Below are 6,645 nucleotides of genomic sequence, written 5' to 3' on the forward strand. Positions count from 1 at the left end.
AACCCCTCGACCCCGCTACCTGTATAAGTCCTGTCCTGAAATACACACCATCTGATAGACTGACGATGCTTTGTTCGCAAATTAAATTTTGACAGTTTTAATCAACTACTGAACAAAGGCTATCTATGAATTTGACAAGACGCAACGTAATAGGCCTCCACCCACGGGAAGTTTGGCTATGTTTGGGTAACTATTTTTTTACATCTGATTGATCCGATTGACACAGATTAACAAAGTTATCTCGTTAATGCACGAACGATAAGGAGATATTGTCAGTATAATGTGTACGCGGTAATCAAATACTTCACATGTAATTTTGATATCCAAAAGTAATGTAAGATATACGATAAAGCACGTAATTCAATAATTAAATACATGTAAATTCTATCTAAGCCAAGGATTTCCGCTTTAATCAAAGCCGTAATGACTGATAACAATGTTTCTGCTGATTGAGATGATTTTGTTCGATTTAGTTTTCCTGAAACACCTGTTTAATACTTATATTATTATTTAATTAACATCTACAGAAGCGAGAGTCTATGGTGCAGTTTTCATCCTTTTGTTAATATGCTACGTCTGACAGTATTGAAAGGTGGTATTTCAATGTGTTTTTACTATAATGTACATATTGAAGAATAGGGAGGATCAAGTTTTCTTGTGGTTTTACATTACGTCTCGCAATGCGTCATATGATCATATGACTATTGTGTTTATGGATGGCGGGGTCACTAGAGGGATGATTTTAGTTTTGTCACACTGAAATGGCATAACGTGGCATGTTTTTGAACCAGGTAACATTATAATGACAACATGCTAACCAGTTCTAAGCTATTTCGTCTAACCTGGGCGTCGAGCAAAGAGCTACAAGATCCGTAAGTTTGTATAGATCAGGACACGGTCCTCAGATAGGCGGACACTCAACACCGCCAAGGAACATAACCAAAATCATCTGCTCTTAGACGGCGCTCATTACCATCATAAGACATAAACTAAAACCTTCCTCTCTTGGTCGGACGCTCAACACCATCAGGGGACAAAAGTAAAAAAAACTTCTTTGACGGACGCACAACATCGTCAGGGAACATAATCTTGAATCCCCTCTCTTTCAACACAAAGGTTACCAAAGACCGTAAACAAACGAAGACGAGAGTAAGGTAAACAAGTAGTAGCTTCTTACGAGAGAATGTCATAAGAGCAGCATGCACTAGCCACAATCTACAGGACAGAGCAGGAGGGATGGCGGTGATCTATTTAAATAGTTATAAAAGGCATCAACATTTACATGAGTGATAAACTAGTCTTTCGTATGCGGGCAGGTGTGGGTTGTAAACTACATAAATCTCACATTTTATGGGACAATACACAGTAAAGATCTTACATAACAAACAAACAACAAAAAATGCAAAAATGGTTATTAATTTTCCATTAAGTATACTGGAATATGTATAGATTTCGATGGCTGTCATAGAAAAAGAAACATGTGTTATTGTGTTTTGTTCAATTGCCATTACAGGTGTAAATTTATACCTGTGATCTTCAATGTTTATTCTTGTCTTAATGTGCTTCTTCAAGGTCAACACAACGTTAGAAATTAGAAGTTAAATTAGAATAGCCATTACATGGTAGTTATATCTATGACAGACTTAAAGCCATAAGCAAACACATTAGTGCAAACTTTTTAATACATAAAACCCATTTGTGCAGGCTTCTATTTTATCCTTACATGTTATCTTAGCTTGGCATTGTGACATTGATATATAACGCTGAACACTAATGCTACCTTATTCACATCGATAAGTCTGTAACACCTGTCGGATCAACGGGTGATCATTTTTGTTTGCACGTATTCGTCCAATCCTTGATTTATAATGTCATTCCTGAACTTATCTAAAAATAATCATTATCTATACATGTATCTTTTAAAAAGAATATGCATTGAAGCAGCTAGATATAGCAAAAATCTTTATGTATCAATACCTTTAAAAGCCAGGTTCAATAAATCTGTACTGATTAAAAGTCATGACTGGAAACACACCAGATGGGGGACCAAATGTGAAGACCACTAATTCTACTGTCATAGATATTACTTTGTCGATCGTTTTACGTCCACGCAACAGCCAGGTTTTACGTCTATGGTGTCCGCAAATGAAAGGGTCAATCAAGAATGCTTTCAAGTGACATCACATTGAAATGACATCACCAAGAAGTTCGACACTTCATGTACCTGGTCATATTAAACTGTCAACGAGGTGACTGCCAGCACATTAAACCTTAACGTCAACCAAGGAGCCGAAAATATTAGCTTTATAACTTTAGACCTGGTTTGTTAGGGAATTTAATCCAAAACATTCCTCGCTTCGATGTAATTCCAATACAATGTTCTACAGTAAGGTGTTAAGAAAACATTGATCAGGATGAAGAGCTGAAAATTCGACCTTTCATCTTCTCGTTCTTTTCATGTATTAGGGACATCAGGTAGCATTTTAACGTCCTACCTGTTCAGTTCACCTGTAATATGCAATACTGTGATTACTCAGTACTATGGTATCGCCTGATGCAGACGTCACAAACTAGGATGTGCAAGAACACACTATCATTAATCTAACTTCATTAGTACTGGAGTATACAATAACCTTTATGTATCATCATCTCACTAGGTATGGACTCATCTGTGGTCGAGGATCTTTGACTTCGACCCGTAATGTCGAAGAAATTGCATACTCTTGTCGAGAACCTGGGTTCGATAGAAGCGACGTCATCATTGTGGTGTAACATAGACCCGACAATGCGATTGCGTTACATCAAAAAAAAAAAAAAAAAACAATCTTCCGACCCGTTCAGGCCCTTACCCTTGATAAACCACATTATGAAAGTCGAGTACCCCGATTAAACGGGAAACGTAATATCGACTAGTCACCGGATACATAGGAATTCGTCAGACAGGTATATTACTGGATCGCAGAAACATGATCTGCAAGATCAGTCAGCAGAGGAATGTGAAATATTAATATAACGTTAATATGTAGCGAGTTTACACAATATAAAAGAAAAGACACAATTTCAAGATCTCTGCCTATTTTCATTTTTATTAAACCTTTTCGAGGTAGGCTACAGGACATGGGGTGGAAATACTGTTTGGTATACACTGTAGTCAAGTCAGTGATCGTTATCAACATTAAGATTAAGTGTCAAAATGTGGCATATTTTATAGAACAAACTTTACAACGTTTTACCAACACAGTCAAATATTATGACTATAAGTCTTGTTGTTTTGACGAATTCTTCCAAACTGCCTGTAATACTTGACACGTTTGACCGTGACAGTGACAACTTATGAGTAATGATTTGAAAACATTATACTTAAACTCGCATCTAAAAATACAAATAAACAAAACAGAGGGTCGAATCAAGAGCTACTGGTTCGGTCGGAGGTTTAAGTTTGGTTCGGTCGGAGGTTTAAGTTTGGTTCGGTCGGAGGTTTAAGTTTGGATCGGTCGGGGGTTTAAGTTTGGTTCGGTCGGAGGTTTAAGTTTGGTTCGGTCGGAGGTTTAAGTTTGGTTCGGTCGGAGGTTTAAGTTCGTCCTTATATCTCACTTATTCGGTAATGAAAATTACATGTAAGTAAAAAGGTATAAATCTATTGATGGTAAAAAACTGTATCGCAACACAGGTTGTGCATTTTGGCGGAAGACTCTAGATCAGGTATAATGACAATATACTGCAGTAGTGGTAATATTTGAGGAAGATTTAATTCCGCTATATTCGAGGTCAATATACATAACACGAAATTAAATACCATAAAAAAAACATTTTAGCATTCCGTCAAATTCAAAGAAAATACCTGTTATGTATGTATATCAGAAGATAAATTAACGTTACCGAACCACGGCAACCTTAAAACATAAACTCTGTGAAACCAAACAATTATATAGTACACATAGCCAGTTGTATGAAGGTGTTAATGCTATGACTGTCTAGTCCTATATTCTTTAACACAGCATCAAGTACTGTTCTTACTTGTTAAACATTATATTCAGGAGTGGAAACAAATCCCGATAATAAAAGCTTAATCTGATGGAAAAGACACATCAATAGTTTTCACTGGTAGCACACAATTTATCATTAAATCTAATGTTTCAGTGATTTAGAAATGATCGGTACTATGAGGAGGATATCGCTGTAAGTGTCAGGTCGTGGTAACGAGTACACTTAAAATCCATTACCCCAGCACGTTTCCTGTCTTTATAAATTCATAATGCTCAATATGTCACTTATTACATTAAAACTACACTAAAAAATTAAGGTGTGTCTTCTGACATTTCCGTCTATAAAAATGAAACATTAAACTGGGATGCTTTCAGAAATACTACGTTCATATCTTCAAATCCTTCATTATAGAACTTTTAACAACCAGGTGTTCCAAACTAATATAACCTTATTGCCATCTAGCGAACAAGTGAAATATTGAGTTCGTAGAACCTGTCGTGAAGTGCATCCGAAGACGAAAGGATTGAGTTTTTGGAAGTGTAATGTTGGTTTTTATCCTCCAACTGGCACTGCCATTGTCGGCATACACCTGCCACATATATTTTTGCTGTATTCGACAGTGACAGAAAACCGCTGTAATTCAACAGAATTATTTTTTTGAATTTACTTTAGAATTACGATTAACTATATAAATAACTGATGAAATAAGTGATTTTATATGTTGTTATGATAAGATTATTTACGTAAATTAATCAAATTGCTGTCACATCCGTTGAAGTTTGGAGCTATATTTCTGCGTGGAACAATCATTTGTTTCGTACGTCATCGGGCAAAATTCAGCGTAACTTCAACGACAGGTAAACAAATATTGAACAACAAAATGATGAAGTTTTGATTGTCTGATTTTCAATGAAAGTTGCAGGATAAATAGAATACATGGCCAGTGTCTTAAAATATGAGCTGCATCTTGGCTCGGGACAGAAGGACACAAGGGCTCGTCGCTTTTTTCTTTCTTCACTTCGCTTAAATACAGCTGATATTTTAAGACACTGGCCATGTATTCTCTATGTATTCAGTATAGTACATCCACGGGAAATAGTTACAGTGCTATAATACCTCAATAATGTATCAACGTATTTTATATAAAGTCTGTTACACTAAAGTGCATCAAAGGTTGAAAGCATTAAGTTCATCGAAATTGAAAACTCCTTTATCTACTCTATATATATATTTATATATAAAGGGGTTTTCAATTAAATTTGTTTAAATTGAAATTGTTGTATGTATACAGAGTAGTGCATCACAGGACGTAAACAATGAGTTTGTTGAATAATTCGTGTATCCAAAGCCGAATAGATTAAGTTTGTTTGTGTCGAATTTGTCGAAAATGTAGTGTATCCCTGTCCATAAATGCTTGAACTTGTCGGAAAATTAATGTACCCAAACGTAAGTATATATGTATTATAACCTGAAGTGGTTGTTGTGTCTATTTTTAGACAGATTACTAATAATGATTATATTGATACATCTATAATAGACCACAAACATCAAAGACTGCAAGCCATTAGAGCAACAAACAAACAACTGTTTGTTGTAAGTATTTTTGTGTTACGTAAATAACAGAGTTATAAGCACAAATTTCCAGTGTTTTGATACCAGCATTTGATTGACGAAAATATAGTTTTTTTTTCGGTGAAATTAACAATAAACGTCGGCGTGATACACGTGTATATATATATACATTAAACGGTATCATACTTACGTTGTATGGGGGAATATGTTATTCATAACAAACGTCAAAGAATTTTAGAGATCAAACGTACATACAACATGAATGATGGATGAGTGCTGTGTGTACAGAAGCCCTGTGCTGTTATCTATTTCACGACAAAGAAAAAACACACACACACAATCATAAACTTCGTATTGTATGTACTCATTGTGCGTGGGAATCACTCATTCATAGTCATACATTAATTATATCCAGTCTTCGTGGATGACCAACAGATAATTGTACGTAATATAAAATGAATTATAAGTAGAGAAAGCAAAAATGCAGTAGGGTATCCCTTGATAGAGAGCACTGTGCTTTCAGGGATGCCATAGGTCTTTCTGTCTCTACAGTGTTACAAGTCGTGGAAAAAAGGGAAACGCTTAAAAGCTCAAACGCAATGTGCTGTTTTTTTATCCAAAGGCCTGACCTCAGATAGCCTGTTATTTTCCAACGATACACACTTGCAATTAGGAAAGGAAAGATGAAAAAAAAAGAAATAGAAGAGGGTCGACGCAATGTATAAAATGCTTGTTAAGATATAAATGAGTCAGACATGCTTCAAAGGAAGCATGCAATAAATAAACAGAGTTCGGAATACCTTTTTTTTGACGAAGCTATTTTTACAAAGCGATAATTAGGAACATAATTTCATCACACATTTTTCAAATTGGTAGATCTGCACATCCCCTCCTCTCAGCACGCCATAATCTGTTATACAAGGCTGGTTTGATTTCTCCACCAACTGCAATAAAAGTCCAACCTTGTATGCATCACCGTACATCTAAGTTGTAAAAAGTTCTAGAAATCCCCCAGGTACAAAGGTATAATAAGCTGCAGTCTGGTTGTTGTAATATGGCTAATGTATTCGGCTCAAACCAGCACTT

The 6,645-nt window shown here is 35.7% G+C and overlaps 1 protein-coding gene across 1 annotated transcript in view; it reads right to left on the minus strand.

Annotated features, from left to right (window-relative positions):
* LOC132560462 (uncharacterized) overlaps positions 1-6,645 on the minus strand; it is a 58,849-nt gene that overhangs the window by 16,887 nt on the left and 35,317 nt on the right. The window lies entirely within an intron of this gene.

Source organism: Ylistrum balloti, unplaced genomic scaffold (assembly GCF_031769215.1).
Source record: "Ylistrum balloti isolate Yb309-2 unplaced genomic scaffold, AGI_CSIRO_Ybal_v1 Utg371064, whole genome shotgun sequence".
NCBI lineage: Eukaryota > Metazoa > Mollusca > Bivalvia > Pectinida > Pectinidae > Ylistrum > Ylistrum balloti.